We start from the raw sequence: 18,242 nt of genomic DNA, 5'->3' as shown, positions 1-18,242 counted from the left end.
AGGGGTCAGTCCTGGGACCGATCCTGTTCAACTTGTTCATCAATGATCTAGAAAATGAGGTAAGCAGTGAGGTGGCAAAGTTTGCAGATGACACCAAGTTGTTCAGGACAGTCAAAACCAAAAGGGACTGTGAAGAACTACAAAAAGATCTCAGCAAACTGAGTGATTGGGCAGCAAAATGGCAAATGAAATTTAATGTGGGTAGGTGTAAGGTAATGCATGTTGGAAAAAATAACCCAAATTACACGTACTACATGATGGGGTCAAATTTAGCTACGACAGATCAGGAAAGGGATCTTGGAGTTATAGTGGATAGTCCTCTGAAGACATCCACGCAGTGTGCAGTGGCAGTTAGTAAGGCAAATAGGATGTTAGGAATTATTAAAAAAGGGATCGATAATAAGACAAAAGATATCATACTTCCCCTATATAAAACTATGGTACGCCCACATCTTGAGTACTGCGTGCAGATGTGGTCTCCTCACCTCAAAAAAGATATAGTGGCATTAGAAAAGGTTCAGAAAAGGGCGACTAAAAGGATTAGGGGCTTGGAACGGGTCCCATATGGGGAGAGGCTAGAGAGACTGGGACTTTTCAGTTTGGAAAAGAGGCGATTGAGGGGCGATATGATAGAGGTATATAAAATCATGAATGGTGTGGAGAAAGTGAATATAGAAAAATTATTTACCTTTTCCCATAATACAAGAACTAGGGGACACCAAATGAAATTGATGGGTAGTAGGTTCAAAACTAATAAAAGGAAATTTTTCTTCACACATCGCACAGTCAACCTGTGGAACTCCTTGCCCGAGGAGGCTGTGAAGGCCAGGACTCTATTAGGGTTTAAAAAAGAGCTTGATAAATTTTTGCAGGTTAGGTCCATAAATGGCTATTAGCCAGGGATAAAGTATGGTGCCCTAGCCTTCAGAACAAGGGCAGGAGATGGATGGCAGAAGATAAATCACTTGATCATTGTCTTCTGTTCTCCTTCTCTGGGGCACCTGGCATTGGCCACCGTCGGCAGATGGGATGCTGGGCTGGATGGACCTGTGGTCTGACCCAGTATGGCCATTCTTATGTTCTTAAACAGCCGAACTGTCTTTTATATTCAAATTCGGCACATTAACACGTGGTTTAAACCGGGATGGGAACTTTCTGAGTCACTATAGGGGCTCGTCTGCATACTTGGCTTAATCTAATTCTTGACCTTCCCCCACCACCCCTCTACTCTCTGATTTGCTCACCTTGATCTTTTTTTTCTGATTTGTCCTCCTTGATTACTGTTTTTGGTTCTCTGTGCCTTAAATATTGAGTCTGTTCTGGTCTGGCTCTGGTCTGAAGAAATGGGTCTGTCCCATAAAAGCTCACCTAATAAACTATTTTGCTAGTCATTAAAGTGCTACTTGTCTGCTTTTTGTTTTGCTGAAGAGAGGTCTTGTTGTATCATCTAACCTCTCCAGCCCAAGCTCTAAAGGGCTTCAGTGCGGCTGCTATTGCTTCTCATCCTCCTCTTCTCAATTGCTCTTAACTGCTTCCATTGGGTAGGAAATAGCATTCAGGACCATCCCTTGGCCAATGAGACCCAGATTTGCTGCAGACTAAACTATTATCGTAGCACTCTGTAATCACCAGCTGTGATACCTTAAACTCCCAGAAGCTAAATATCAGCATATTTTAACTAATATTTTATGGTTCTCCTCACCTCAGAAGACTACTCCTTCACTGCTCATCATTTCTTTTCAACTTCGTATACTTCCAGGGAAGCTTTATAGCAGCTCCCCTGGTATACACAAACCTGCAAGTAGCAAAGGTAAGCCTATGGTTGTTAGATCAGCACAAAAGTCAGTAAAGTTAGAGCTGACATGTCTCTGTAATAATCAAACTGAAGTATAAACTGACATTTGATGCACACATAATTAGTTGAGTTATAAAAATTGATGAGAGGGCTAATAGATTGCAGAACACCTCACACCTTCAAATAAGACTCATGAAACTGCACATAATTTGTAGATGCAGTTTGTCATTCGTGTGTGTGTGTTTCTGTCCTGACTATTTTATTTTAGTACCACGGAATAATCTAAAATGCAGACCTGGCTCTAACATTTCTTATCCTTACACTTCCTAAACAAAGCCATGCAACTCTTTCCCTATTAATTTAGACATTCATACAAGGAAATTTTAATAGATAGGCAACCACATTTAAATAATCGTCTTCTAGTGTTACCAGCTTTAAAAAACCATCTGGGAAAATACAACTCTGCTTCACAGACTGCTGTGGTGCAATCTTCACTACAGTTTACATCAGAAAGGCTTCCCATCATGCAGCTGGGCTTATTAGAAATGCCATTTAATATATTGGCACATTTAAAACTACTGCACCGTTATTTGGCCTCTCTCAAACAAAAGATCTGAACTTGGTTAAGCTCAGGGACATACCACATCTCACAGATGTCACACAATGACAGCAGAATTTGCCAAGTCAAAGCCTAATCAGTCTGTGTCGGAACAGTAAGGGAAAAGAAAACTTACCTGTGTCTAGTGCCTTTCACATCATCCTTCCACCTCTGCATTTTCGCTATTGCCACAAAGGGATCTCATACTTTTCTCAGCTCCCTGGAATTCACCATGCCACATTCAAGTAGCAGCCACCCATGTGTCTCAGAAAGCTGTGCTTGCTGATAACAGCCCACCTCTGGGACTATGTGTTAAGGATTTCAAACCACTGGAGTGGGGTTTTTAAGATGTGATTGGCTAAATCTACAAAATGGTATTTGACTAATTGTAGTGGGGTAAAGGACACACTTCTGCAAGGAAGGGGTTAATGCAGGCTAGAAGGAGCCTGCGCAGCACCCCAGCCAATGAAGAAAGGGCTCCTAGGGGAGTCAATCAGAGAGCAGCTTGCTGGAGCAGCCCTGTACATAAAGAGCTGCTCAGCAGAGCTGAGTCGTTTGGGGCCTGATCAGGGAAGATGTAGGACCAGTTCCCACTAAGAAGAAGCACCTTGGACAGTGTAGTGCTGTTCATGCTAAGGGCAGCGGGAGAACGTCTCCAGCCTGACCTCTGCCAAACAGCTGGCCTGATTTAAAGGCCAGAAAGGTCACTGGGAAGTGGCCCAGGGAAAGAGAGGTAGTTAAAGGAGAGAGAAGAAGGGCAGGACAAGGCTGGCACCAGAACGTCCCTGGGCTGGGACTCAGTAGTGGACAGGCCTGAGTCCATCCACTTCCCCCTTGTACCATCCCTGGCCACACCTAAGAGTGAGTCATTATGAGCTGTATCTTGTCCCTGAGGTGAGGGGCTAGATGGAGGCTGCAGCTACAGTGCTGGGTGCACAAAGACAGGACTGCTGATTCCCTCAGAAGGGGGCGAGCGACTAGAGTGGCACTGCCGAAGGGTGGGGTACTGAAGAAGATGCCATGATGTGGGAAGCAATGTGGGTCCAGAGACTGGAGTGTGCACAGAGTGGGGCCTAACAATAGATGACACCAGCCAGACGAGGGCGCCCTCCTGATGATCAAACTAATTCCCAGCTCTCTATTTTGACAAAATAAGACAGCAATGTAGATTCTGCCAGATTTTTTTTTAAAAAAGGTTATTCAGTACAGGGTGCTGGTGGACATCCCATAAATCCCGATTGTTGTTTTAGTCTTGCTGGATTTGATAGTTTACCTATTTATTTTCAACGCCACTGTTTAATCAGAACATCTGATTTGTCTGCAGCGTAAGCAAGCCAGTTCCCTCTCTGGCAATTCTTCAAAGCATGCCTTGTCCAGGGCTTACGGCACCAGCCTGGCAATGGAAAACTGCAAGGTCACTCTTTTGCTCTGCAACTCTTGCTGTGTGACCTAGGGCAAATCTCTTAGGCACCTGGTGCACCATGACCATTCTTTTTCTTTCTCACCAGTTTTGCCTCACTGCTACTCTGTGCTCTTGCTGTCTGATTGTTGTACTGTCTATGTTCTCTAGTCCTACACTTAGACTGTAAGCTCCTTGGCGCAAAGATTGTTTCTGTTACGTGCTTGCAGAGTGCTTAGTACAGCGGGGCCCGGGGCTACGCCTGGGGCCTGCAGGTGCTACTACAATACAAATAAATGTTGATAAATATATAAAAATAATTGCTTTGTACTTCAGTTTCCCACTGGTAAAATGAGGACTGTAGCACTCTGCATCACAGAGGTGTTGGGAGAACACATTCCTCCCCACAAGTGAATATTACACCCAAATGTACCTGAAAAAGAAAAGCTGAATGAGCAGATATTTTTTAAAATATGGGGTTTGAATATGCGTAACATATTCGTGTCAACATTTCCAAAGCACTGTCAAAACGAGTGAGCTAAAATTTTGGGGTCATAATTTATAGTGGGTCTCCTTAAATTTGCAGTTTAATTCGTATGCAGATCAACATTTCCTAAGGAAGAGCAAATGTATTTGAATTTTATGCATTCAGCGTGTTTATTGACATTTTCCCCACATGCACTTCATTTTGCTACTGACGAACTTGCATAACCCCCATTAACTGACCCTCCCAATGACCAGAACTGATCGGTAACCATTAATGGGACTGATGATTTTAGGCAACAAAGACCCAATTAATATCTCATTACAATAAACACAAATTTGTTCCATCTATACAGCTTTCTCTGAACTGGAGAGGACCCTGAGTGAGACCCCTCAAAGCTGGCTGACATCTGTATACATGGCACCTCCAGCCTAGCACCAGCTAGACAGTCTCTAGCACATCCCACCTTCATCATGCCAATGCTAGGAGAGAACTATGTACCATAAAGAATGGCCAGGCCAGAGGCAGAAGCTTACTCAGCTTACTTAGGTGTGACCCTCACCTGAATGCTGACATACAAAGGGCACCTGAACAAGATAACAGTGAAGGTCAAGCCACACAAAAACCTTCTCAGCAAACTGTCAGTTCTTCACAGGAGGTGGACACACCAATCCCCAGCCCTTCCCATCTCATCCTCAACAGCAGAGTGCAGTGCGCCAGTGTGGAGTCAGTCAGCACACACCAGATTTGTTGACGTGCAACTCACCAGTGCATGTCATCATAGGAAGGCTCTAAACAGCTCATCTTCCATGAACTTATGGTTCTGAGCCATGTTTCTCCCCACCTACACCAGGAGGGAGATTGTAGCTGGCAAGCTGCTTGAGAAGGTACAAGCTAATCCACACCTGCCCTTGCTCAATTACTTTTTTAACCCACCAGTAACACATCTTTCACTGTGGAGCAGGCTGCCATGTCAGGACAGGACATAAAAGTACCTGTGGTGGGAAGACTGAGGCTTAATGTCAGTCCCAGTTCCTTGTCACAGATCCTACTGCTTGTCTGCCTGGCTTCAACCTACTACATCGCCAGTGGACCCCCCCTCAGAGATTCCAAATTGGGCAAAGCTTCTGTGCAGCCATCCAGCACTGTTGGGGTTTCCAAGCTGTAGCTACAGTGTAGACTGAACAACGATGCACATTATCAAGGGGTGGCTGCTAACCAAATTTAGTGTGGCTCCGAGAGCTACACTGGGCCAGTAAGAATGCTATCTTTACATTGGGTGATTATGCAAATGCTAAAACAAATACATTTTAAAGAAAGTTTGAACTGGACCCCAATGAAATTTTCTCCTCAGAATGATGGGCACTAAAAAAAGAATTCTCTGTCTACCCTCGTAGGAAGACTCTGTGCTTCAGAAGGAGATCATCAATCTATGTCACTTTTGCAATGATTTCAGGTTTCCTACAGACCTTATGTCTTTAGACTTCTACTAAGGCTTCCTAAAACTTCTTGAACTTCCTCAGTGGCAATCCCACCTATTAATAACACTAACGTAGCCCTCTGGAAATACAATTTGCTTTGACCCTCCTTGGCCCAAGGACCCTCACATGACTACACAAGCAGCAGCTTTTCCACCTACTATACCAGAAAGAACAGGTCTGTACAGATCAGAGTGGTCCCGATATTACTCATAGAGAAGGTATTTACACAAGGATTCCTGCAGTTCCTTAAAGGAACACTGTCAAGGCTTATATATTTAAACACCTTATATTCTTGAACTCATTTTAATAGTAAGCGGCTTCTCAAGTATCCGATTAGAATTAGATTGGTAGTGACTTCACCAGATTCCCATCCTTGATCTAATCAAAGTCTAATACTGAAATAGCCTCATGTTTCATCCTTCAAGAAAATCAATAGCAAGGATGTGAAAGAATAAAATTTGCCTAGATATGTTCCCCACTGAATTCTATGTTCATGAAGTATGTGTGCCATGGAACAGGAGGGCCTAAGGACAATCTTGAAAGTTACTCTGTATGGGAGGACCTGGAAACTCCAGAAGAAACTCCAGTGAACATAACAGGAGCCAACTCATGGAAACTGCATGGACAGATACTGCAATTTGATATTTTTCTATATTTCATAATGACAAAAGATCTTTACAAGGCTCTATTCTGCATAGAGCAGAACAAGTGACTTTCTGAATTTAGACTGGTCCACTTTGTATTCTGTGTCACTGTACTCTGCTCGCTTTTGGTCTCCCCAGAATCCAATCAGCATCAAATATAATTGCAAAGGGAGAAAAAAGTGGCCAAATTCAGGCTGTACACACACTTACTGTATCTGCTGTTACAGATTAATATGGATTCATTCAGATTGTTGTCCCACGCTATGTTCTCTCAGAAGATGATTCCATCCAGGGACAGGAATAACCTGTTTGGAACATGGGGTTGAATAATCAGAAGGCATGTTCACTGATCAAGCTTTATGGCCTTGTGATTGCCTCTCACTGGCGCATAAGGGGTTAAAACAGCACTATGGAAAGGCTGGGAGACAATCAGAAGAGGGCTAGAGACAGCCAGTTGGGGTCTGGCTAGGCCCTATAAGAAGGGCTTCTGAACAGGAGAAGTGCATTCTCGCTCCAGCTCTGTAGGGGGAAGGAACTATCTGCCTCCCTACTGGGATACCTTGGAGAGAGCAGTTCTGGGAAATTGCAGGATGAGCAAGGGGAGCTCAGGCCTGAATTAGCCCCATACTGAAGCCTAGTGACAGGGGCCCAGTAAGGTAGTAAGGCTGCAGAGACAGGGCAGAATAGGCAACAGGTCCAACACGCCCCCCTGCCCCGCCAGAGATGAAGTAGCCAGTTCAGACTGCAGCTTGCCCCTGAGGAAAGGGGCTAGATGAGAAATGGTGGTGGATAACTGAGGCAAATGGTGGCTTTGGAGTTCTCCAGGAAGGGAGGACCCCAGAGCGTGGGTATCGCCACAGTACAGTACTAGAGGAAAGAGCACCATAATCGGGTGGGACATGGGCCCTGAGGCAGTGTGATGGAGAACTTGGAAAACGGAGGTAATAGCAGGTGGGACATCAGCCACAAGAGGGCGCTCTGGATCTGGAAGAGCTAATTCCTAGATTGACCAGCAGGAGGCATCACAGGAATGAGCAAACCTGTTACAACCCTAAGCTTGTAAAGCACTTAAAGACAGCTTGTAAGTATCACTGTACGAGTTCTGCTGGGAGGGGTTGGTTGCAGAAGCTATTGCTACACAGCGGGAACTATTTCAGAATACTGCGGTCATCCAAAACTGCTGCCCCCATCTATGCAACGCGCCTGTCAATTTGAAATATTTTTCAAAATAACATGCTATTTCGACATCCCTGTACACCTAATTGCAGGAGGAGTACAGAGATGCCTCAAAATAGCGCTTTACTTCTACAGGTGGCACCATTTAGACAGCGCACGTGCTGAAATAGCCTATTTTGAAACTGACTTGAAATAAGCTGTGCAATTTGCATAGCTTATTTCAAGTTTAGGCTCTTATGTGGACATAGTCAGAGATCAGTTTTGTGGGGCAGCTCTCCTTCTCAAAGAGAATAGGGGCTTTGCCCTGTGGTCAGCCAAGGGGCTGCTTCTGGTCTTTCCTTTCCCTGAGCACCAATGGGAGTGGTATCCCTGAATCCCAGCCCCCTAATCCTACCCTCAGGGCTATAGGCTTTGTGGGTCTCTTCACGCTGACTGACACTGTGAAACCAACTTACAACCACATTCACTCCAACTTGACGAAGCTGCCCCTCTGTCTGGCTCAGTCAAACCAAAGTGGTGCTGTCACCCAGACACAAGGTCACAGTGCTGCCCCCTCAGATTAGTCCAGAAACACCTGTCATGACAGGGGCAGCCTGGCCAAACTTGAGGTGCAGGCCATGTAAAAGTGCACCACATGCATATTGCTTAAAAGTCAGGCCTCATTTCTATGGGTGCAACTGAACTCAGGAAGCAACACTAGAGTTGTCCCTGACCTGATCTTTCTGTACAAAAATAACAGATTTCCCTATAACCAATATTCAGATCTACATGACAAAAATAATATAGTAAGTTAAAAAATAGCTCCAACCACAGGCTGTTACTTACTGCTTAGAAGGTATTTCTACTGATACAGGATCGATATCCTGTATCAAAAGACACTGATGCTAGAAAAGCTTCAGACAACATATATAGAAAAACCTCAAAAAAGGAAACCAGCCAAGATTGTGCCAGGATCTTAAAAAAAGAAAAAAAAATAGAGAGCATAAAACAGAACAAAAAATTCAGGAAAACTATTTTCTATTTTAAGAGCTCAATTGGAGAGTATTAACATAGTCAGAATTTCTGAAGCACAGTTGGTTTTAATCATCTATTATTTTCTAACTTGTTACCATTAAATTTAAAGAACTCAATCAAGAGAGATAAAAGGACTCCACTGAATATTCTTTGGTCAAGGAACTTGTTTGAGAATATTTCACTTGCAAGGTAAATGACTTAGGTGCAAAATCCCCACACAACAGGAGATCATGTTGGATTTATGAGGTAGATTTAAGAGGTCTCACCTACACTATCCACTTGATTCTTTAGAAACCTTGAGGAGATAGCTTAAATCACAGAGATAAATGAACACATGAATTTTCTCAAGGTTTGCTAAAACATCTACAGAGCCTGAGATATCGTCAAAGGAACTCATAACAGAGGCTAAGACTAGGGACTCAATATGAATATTATTTATATTTTATTCACATGAGCACCAAAACATCACATGGAGCTTAGAGAGATTTCATATTATCAAATCATAGAACACTAGGACTGGAAGGGGCCTCAAAAGGCCATCAAATCCAGTCCCCTGCCCTCATAGCAGAACCAAGCACCGTCTAGACCATCCCCAACAGATGTCTGTCTACCTTGCTCTTAAATATCTCCAGCGATGGAGATTCTACAACCTCTTTAGGCAGTTTATTCCAGCGTTTAACGACCCAGAGACAGTTAAGAAGTTTCCCCTAATGTCCAACATAAATCTCCCTCGCTGCAGTTTAAGCCCATTGCTTCTTGTTCTATCCTCAGAGGCCAAGGAGAACAATTTTTCTCCCTCCTCCTTGTAACCCTCTTTCAGGTACTTGAAAACTGCTATCATGTCCTCTCTTAAGTTTTCTCTTTTCTAAACTAAACAAGCCCAGGTCTTTCAGTCTTCCCTCATAGCTCACGTTCACTAGACCATTAATCAATCTTGTTGTTCTTCTCTGGACCTTCTCCAATTTCTCTACATCTTTCTTGAAATGTGGTGCCCAGAACTGGACAAAAACTCCAACTGATGCCTAAGGAGCACTGAGTAGAGTGGAATAATGATTTCCTGTGTCTTACTCTTAACATTCCTGTTAATGAAGCCCAGAATCATGCTTGCTTTTTTTGCAACAGTATACACAGGTAACTCACATTTAGCTTGTGGTCCACCATGACCCTTAAAGCCCTTTCTGCAGTACTCCTTCCTACACAGTTGCTTCCCATTTTGTATGTATGAAGCTGATTGTTCCTTCCCAAGTGGAGCACTTTGCATTTGTCCTTAATAAACTTCATCCCGTTTACCTCAGACCATTTCTCCAGTTTGTCTAGATCATTTTGAATTCTGACCTATCCTCCAAAGCAGTTGCAACCCCTCCCAGCTTGGTATCTGCAAACTTTATAAGCATACTCTATATGCCAATACAGCAAACCCTTGAAATGCGTGACGCAAGTGCAACTCAAAATCCTGTTCCCTCCGCCCCCTCAGCCCTGGTTCAACCCCCCCGGCCCTGTGAGGCCCCGGCTCAGCTCTGCTCGTCACCCATGCATGGCTCCAACTCACCCCCTGCTGGCTACACCAAGCCCTGGGGAAGCGGCAGCTGCGGGCACTCCCGGCCCCGGTTCAAGCCCTGCATGTGCAGCTCCAGTTCAACACCCCCTGCGCCCTCCTGCAGCCCTAACCCACCCCAGGCTTAACCCTCCCTGTGCCCCCACTCATGGCCCCAGCACACCGCCAGGACTTATCATTCAAAAAGGAGTTCCAGGTGCTTCCCTATCTTATCGTCGTCTGTGAGCTTGCCCGGCTGCAGCAAGTGTGTTCCGCTGGGGACAAAAGCCCCCCCCGGCCCCCAACTTATGCGAAATTTGGGTTTCACGAGGGCGCATGGGACTGTAAATCTCATATAAATCGAGCGTCTACTGTATCGAAATTGTTGATGAAGACACCAAATAGAACTGGTCCCAAAACAGACCCCCTGAAGAACCTCACTTGTTATGCCCTTCCAGCATGACTGTGAACCGCTAATAACTTCTGAGAACAGTTAAATGATCTCTGCCCAAGGATGCTCCCCTGTAGACAGACACAGCAAATGAAAGGGATCAGGGAAATACAATGCCAGGGAATGGACAAAAGAAAACAAAGGTATGGTTCCTCTAGGTTGGGATCATAGAATCATACGGCTGGAAGAAACCTCAGGAGGTCCTACAGTCTGACCCCCTTCTACAAGCAGGACCAATCCCAACTAAATCATGCCAGCCAGGGCTTTGTCAAGCTGGGACTTAAAAACACTGTAGGAGTGGAGAGTCCACCACCTCTCTAGGTAACCCATTCCAGAGCTTTACCACTCTCCTGGTGAAACAGGTTTTTCTAATATTCAACTTAGACCTCCCACTACTGCAACTTGAAACCATTGCTTTCCACTGAGAACAGCCTCTCTCCATTCTTTCTAGAGCCCCACTCCAGGTAGTTGAAAGCTGCTATCTAGTCTCCCCTCACTCTTCTCTTCGGTAGACTGACTAAGCCCAAATCCCTCATGTACTCCAGCCCCCTAATCATTTCTGCTGTCTTCTTCTGGACTCTCTCCAGTGCATCCACATCCTTTCTGTAATGGGGACCCCAGAATTGGATGCCATACTTCAGATGTGGCCTCACCAGAGACAAGTGGGAATGATCACTTTCTTACATCTGCTGGCAAAACTCTGACTAATGCACCCCAATGTGCCATTACCATTCTTGCCTACAAGGGCCCACTGTTGACTCATATCTAGATTCTCATTCAGTGTAGTCCCCAGGTCCTTTTCTGATGAATTGCTGCCTTGGCAGTTGGTCCCCAGCCTGTAGCAGTGCTTGTGATTCTTCTGCTCCAAATGCAGGTCTCTATGCTTGTCCTTGTTGAACCTCATCAGATTTCTTTTGGCTCAATCCTCCAATTTGTCTAGGTCTCCCTAAGCCCTATCATTACCCTCCAGTGATCTCTCTCTTCCCTATCTTATCATTGTCTGTGAGCTTGCTGAGAGTGCAATCTACCCCTTCTTCTAGGTCATTAATAAAGATGTTGAACAAAACCAGCCACAGAACCCATGCTTGGGGCACTCTGCTTGATACTGACTACCAACCAGACATCAAGCCGTTGGCCACAACCCATTGAGCCGAATGGTCTAGACACCTTTCTATCCACCTTACAGTCCGTTTAACCAATCCATACTTCTTTAACTTGCTGATTGTGGGAGACCATATCAAAGGCTTTGCTAAAGCAAGATATATCTCGTGCACCACCTTTTCCATATCCACAGAGCCAGTTACCTCCTCATAGAAGGCAATCAGGTTTGTCAGACATGACTTGCTCTTGGTGAATCCATGTTGACTATTCCTGATCACTTTCCTCCCTTCCAAGTGCTTCAAAATGGATGCAATGCTGCTGCATCCTACTGAGGTGAATGAGGACAATGCATGAGGCCCGCCCACTATTTTTGATTGACCATCATTGGCCTACACTGACAGCGGGTTTTCTGCTGATACAACAGGACGATTTCCCTGAATGATGTTAGCTACATAGATAGAACCACTTTTGTATTGACATAGTTGTGTCTGCAATGGGGCATATGTCGACACAGCAACATCAGTCCGGTGTGTGTTTTTTTTCCACACTCCTCATGAATTTAAGTGTGCAGATACAAATTTCAAGAGTAGATTGAGACCTATCTAAAGTCACAAGGAACTGCAGGATGTTTCAGTTACCATCACACAGTGAAATCCAGGGTAGAGTGGCAATACAGAAAAACAGCAATTGGTCTGCAGTCCCCACTTCTACATCACAAATTCTAAATTTAACTGTCTCAGCAACAGGAATCTAAATCTTCATTTACAATGCAGATAATTTTTTAGTTCATGCTGTAAACTTTCAACAACTGAATTGCTGATTTCGTTTGTTGCAGTGAATGTCTAACATGATGGACAGTCAGGGTGGATAAAACATTTGAGACATGCACTGGCACCTATAGTCAGGGAACTGCACAGCTTCAACTTTGCTTTAGAGCTCATTTTTATTTCCCTCATTAGCCTACAGCCAGATTGCTAATATTAGTTTATGCTTATTCTTGAGCCCAAAATAGCCACACAGTTGACTAAAGCGATCTTTAAGCAAGTTGTTCATTGACTTACTTTCAAAAGATTTTAAATAAGATTTCCTTGAGGCATGTATCAGACGGGTGTTATAGTGCTGGTTTTCGGTGTGGAAAAGAGTCCATTTCTGCCACAGTAGAAGATGTAAATAAATGAAAATATGTCCCCTGAGAAATCTGAAAAACAAAAGACAGTATATTAATCACCTTCCCTCCTTTGCACTCTCTGAATGATAACAATGACCACTGAAAAAGACTGCCATGCACCCTTTACTATTTGGTGCCCAACATATAGGGCTGGCATTGATGTTGACTGCACATTACTGTACAAAGTTATTTACATAGGACAAACAGAGTAGACGGGTATCCCTCTGCCCAATCTGTGCTCACAAGTGGGAGTTCTGAATGTGCAAAATGGATGCAATATTCATATAGGCAGGAATTAAAAAAGATCAGTATAAACCTGAAGGTGACATGAGGAAAAGCTGCATTATTATTTTTTGATGAAATTTTCCCTTTGGGCTAAGGGAGGACAGGAAGTGAATTAGTGAACAGAGTGGCCATAGGGAAGGGCTTTTGAGTGCGAGACGTTACTTATCGCCAATGAGTGTTGGAGAGGAACGTTAGGAGCCTCTAGAGTGCCCATGGCAAAGCACTCAGGGCGTTGGTGCACATTTCAGGGTTGGAGCCTGGCTGTTGTTACTTTGACTGTATTCCCAGGAATGGGTGGTTGTAAGGGGTGGAAAGTGGAGAGTTTTGCTTAGTGAAATGTCGGCTTTCTGAGGAGTGGCCAGGTTACTGTATTTTTCAACGGTGTGGACATGAAGTGGGCACAGTTGTATTTTGTCGTCCTTTGTGAGCCAAGGACCATAAAAGGGGCTTAGACATCTTTCAGAGAGCCATCTTGTGTGACGAATCTACGCGCCCATGTGGAGCTGGTGTGATTAATGCCATCTGGTCGATTTTAAAGTGAAAGAAGCAAGGCTTGCTTCTTTGTTTTACAAATAAATGTCCCTTATCTGGCAGTACTCCTGACTGATGAGTAGAGGGAGAGAATTAAGAGGAGTCACAAACTAAAGTAGCGTGAATAATGGGGTTGAGGAAAACAAGCTAAGTAGGAGTAAATAAATAAAATCAAGTAGCTTGAATTACCAAATCACATCAACATTGAAACTTTTGTGGTCTTCAAAAAGGACTTAGGTACAATGGAAAAAGCAAACTGGCACTTAACCAGCAAGCAGCCCAAATTCCCTAGGTACAGATTGGTCATCTCATTTCAAAAATGACTATTTCATTTATAAATTTCCCAGTGCACAGCAAAACCAGGCTTTCCTCCACTACCAGACGTGTTTGTCAATTTTGCCTCTGGTTTATAAATCCCTTCAGAGACATTGCAAGGGAAAGCTCACTCTTTTTCTATGTGTTTCTGAAATCTCTATGATGATCACAGAATATTGGTGGAGCAAAGAACTTATTTGGTATTTGTTAACTGTTTAGTAACAAGATGCTACACCCTGTGTAAGACAAAGGCAAACGTTGCCTCTGCCTCATTTAGCCTACAATCCAGATCTAATCACACTTTTAGATGCATTTTCACTTTGCAATGGGCAAAGACCACAAGAAAGCATTCAGCAGTGAAGTGCTCTGGTTTTTCCTCCCTGTGAGAATTAAAACTCACTTTTCTTCACTTGGCTCGTGCCACTAGTTTCAGTTTTGGAGCACGTGAGCAGTGGATTCAACCCACAAGGATGTGAAGACAGCAGCTTAATGCCATCAAAAGGGTTAGCATTATGAGCTTTGTATGAGCAGTTTTACTGGAACTGTTCTCAAGCATACTTTATCCTCGTGTCCATAAGGATCAGAGACAGGCTTGGATGCTTACCATGTCAAGGGCAATGTCCATGTAATCTTTAAATGTAATCTTTTGCACATATAGGCTACGTCTACACGTGAAGCCAACATCGAAATAGCTTATTTCGATGTAGCAACATCGAAATAGGCTATTTCGATGAATAACGTCTACACGTCCTCCAGGGCTGGCAACGTCAATGTTCAACTTCGACGTTGCGCGGCACCACATCGAAATAGGCGCTGCGAGGGTACGTCTACACGCCAAAGTAGCACACATCGAAATAAGGGTGCCAGGCACAGCTGCAGACAGGGTCACAGGGCGGACTCAACAGCAAGCCGCTCCCTTAAAGGGCCCCTCCCAGACACAGTTGCACTAAACAACACAAGATACACAGAGCCGACAACTGGTTGCAGACCCTGTGCCTGCAGCATGGATCCCCAGCTGCCGCAGCAGCAGCCAGAAGCCCTGGGCTAAGGGCTGCTGCCCACGGTGACCATAGAGCCCCGCAGGGGCTGGAGAGACAGCATCTCTCAACCCCCCAGCTGATGGCCGCCATGGAGGACCCGGCAATTTCGACATTGCGGGACGCGGATCGTCTACACGGTCCCTACTTCGACGATGAACGTCGAAGTACGGCGCTATTCCGATCCCCTCATGAGGTTAGCGACTTCGACGTCTCGCCGCCTAACGTCGAAGTTAACTTCGAAATAGCGCCCGATGCGTGTAGCCGCGACGGGCGCTATTTCAAAGTTAGTGCCGCTACTTCGAAGTAGCGTGCACGTGTAGACACAGCTATACAGTTCTTGACCCATACAGGTCAGTTACTATATGAATCACAGGAACAGATTCTCTGATGCCCTCCACCAAGCTGCATGTCTGCATGACCCCACCGCTCAGACTACAGTGGTGCAAATAGCAACGCACTCAAACGTGCTAAGCTGTTTCTCCCCCACAGGGACCTTACAGGCATGAACTAACAGCTTCAGAGAGTTTCCTTTAATACTGTTTGATTTGAAGATGACTATGTCAATGCAAAATAGGAACGTTTGTGTTTGCATCTGCAGCATGCATCCAGGGAAGTGCAGTCCTTTAACACACTTTGCTATCCATACACTGTAGTCTGATCTTTGGGGCAGTATAGGCATGTCCCCTGTGTAGGCCTTTACATCAGTAAAAAGTGAATGCAAAGTAGGTTTAAAATGCTACCACTTTGACTAGGTCATGCTTTGCATTGGTATAAATATCTACGTGTGGAACAGGACTACAGAGAATCATCACATTAACATTAATGGATGGAAGCTCTGAGGCCACTCTTCTGAAGTCTTCCTTTACAAAGAGTTATGTAGCCCATATGACTGGATAAGGAAGAGGAAAACATGCACATTTACAGTACGTACAGAAATAAAAATCAGCAGAATAGAACTGTTAAGGTACAAACATGATTCAAAGAACAATCTTAAATGTCCTTGAACTCTACGCATGCCTTGCTCTCCTACATTCAGCTTGCAAGGTAATTACAAAGAGTACCGGGAAGGATTAGTTCCTTTTTCCACTTCTAAACCCCCTGCAATGTCACTTACAGCCTTTTTTAGAACAGACAGAAAGGAGATCATATAGGTGTGAGACGTGGAATCAAGATGATTTCTTTCCTAACATTCTGAAGGTGTGTAATTTAAGTACAGTCTTCCCCCGCCTTACAAGGGTAATTCGTTCCTAAAAAACCCCTCTTAGGGTGAACTCTCGTAAGTCAAAAATGTAAATTACCATTAATTTCAATGTGAAAAAATTTTATGCATTCCTGAGCCCCAAAATTTACACCTATTTATGCTAAAACGCCACCAAATCCCATTAAAATTAACACAATTACTTCAATAGTTAACATTAGTTGTCATAACACAACCTAACAAGGCATTTTCCCTTCATTAATTACTCTATCACATGGCTGTTTACCTGCTTTCGGGGGGCTGTCCCAGGTGCAGAGACAGGGCTGCGAGGGGAATGGAAATCGAAGAGTGCCTGGGAGGGGGGCGCAAAGCTGGGTAGCTGCCCACGGCTGCAGAAGTGGGGCCGGTGCAAGTGGGTGCGCAGGGCAGAGCAGGGTATGGGGAGGCAGCCCAGCCTGAGCCTAGCTTAGGTTAAGCAGGGAGGGGGCACTGCTGGGGGCTGGCAGCACAGAGCGCTAGGCAGGCACAGGGGGCAATGCCTCGCTCATACAGGGCTCTGCGGCGGAGAGGCCCCGCTGGCAGCAGCTGAGATGGCAGGTGAGCCAGGCGCTAAATGGGATGGAACGCCGCAGGCGGCGAGTGGCACCCGAGGCACAGCTGTGCGGGGGGGGGGGGGGGGGGCGGCAGCAGCCCCTTAGCTGCCTCGGGGGGGGCAAGCGGCAGCGGCAGGCCTGGGATGGGCTGTGCACCCAGCATCCATGTCTTGCAGAGCAGCATGATCTACCGCCAGGACTTGGATGAGTCTACCTCCTCGCACCACACCGCTGCCCCCCCTGCACAACCTCTTCATCAAGACCGATGCATCCGACTCCATCAGTGCTCGCCTACCAGAGCTGCCAGCCGCTGCCCGGCCCCGGCCTGCACTGCCAGGAGTGCAGGGAGTCCTTGGCCACCGGCTGGGCTGGGGTGCGCTGCTGCTGCAATGCTGAGGCGGAGACCCAGACCAGCCATAGCAGTGTCAAGGTAAAGGTGGGGGTGGACTGAGGTGCCCGGAACGATGGCGCCGCGGATGGGAGTTGTCCCCTCCTCTCCCAGCTCTGGAGGTGGGCGCCCGCTGTGGCCAGCCAAGGGCTCCAGGAAATCCAAGTCTGTCCTCGTAAACGCGAAGAAATGCCTCATAAGCCAAAGTAGTACTAAATGAAACTCCTTGTAAAGTCGAATCCTCACAACCTGAATGGGTGTATCTTGGGTTATGACTGTATAGTAACTCCTCTCTGTGTTTTTCGCTTCAACACAACTGACAGCCTATGAAGATCTTATTAAGAGCAACAAAAACCAAAAATGTGTGTGTTGGACAAATCTAAAAGGGACAGTGTCCCCACTTGTGAATTTTACACACACACACACACACACAAGCCAACTGTACTATTACACTACATTAAACAACTTGACAACCATGCTAGTGACTGAGCAGTGACACATTGCTATATAGAGGAGCAACATTTGAATCCTGTTCTGTGTCTTTCTCGGCTCCCTGGGGGGTGGCAGGACACAGAAGAGAAATGAAAATCACATGCCATATTGTACAATGAGAAAGTATGGAAAGGTAGGGCTTTAGCAACACATGATGACGTGGGTCCACTTAAGTGTTCTGGTGGGATTCTGATTCCAGCCTGCAGCCAGGGCTGGATTAAGGTATATGCATTACAGACTCATGGCCAGAGCCCCTGAAGTAAAGTGCTTGTATCACAATCCTCGCTCCCATTTAAAAAAGGAAATCTCTAGCTGTCATGGTTACAAAGGAAGGCTTGACAACATGACGGGAGGCTGTTCTGGGAAGAAGGATGGCTGACCATATATCAGGGTCCACCTATTGAGGAAAGGGAAGAGTATTTTCAGATACTAGTTAGGAGTGCTTAAAATTACATTCAAACGGGGACAAGAGACAAAAGGGCTGTCAAAAACATTGAGACCTGGGAGAAGTGTCACACTCTGGGGAAAGGATGGGCTATTATAGCACTGACAAGG

General features: G+C 45.3%; 1 protein-coding gene across 6 annotated transcripts in view; it reads right to left on the bottom strand.

The window, feature by feature from the left end:
- The window catches only part of OTUD7A (OTU deubiquitinase 7A), a 298,239-nt gene that overhangs the window by 160,451 nt on the left and 119,546 nt on the right, over positions 1–18,242 (bottom strand). For 5 of the 6 annotated variants that reach the window (XM_075006997.1, XM_075006993.1, XM_075006998.1 and 2 more), the window contains one exon: positions 12,739–12,875. The gene's annotated coding sequence lies outside the window, so the exon portion shown is untranslated. Of the gene's footprint in view, positions 1–6,611; positions 6,707–12,738; positions 12,876–18,242 lie in introns of all 6 variants that reach the window. The other variant, XM_075006994.1, reaches the window with a different exon arrangement.

Source organism: Carettochelys insculpta, chromosome 12 (assembly GCF_033958435.1).
Source record: "Carettochelys insculpta isolate YL-2023 chromosome 12, ASM3395843v1, whole genome shotgun sequence".
Classification (NCBI taxonomy): Eukaryota; Metazoa; Chordata; order Testudines; family Carettochelyidae; genus Carettochelys; species Carettochelys insculpta.
This window is presented reverse-complemented; position numbering and strand designations above follow the sequence as displayed.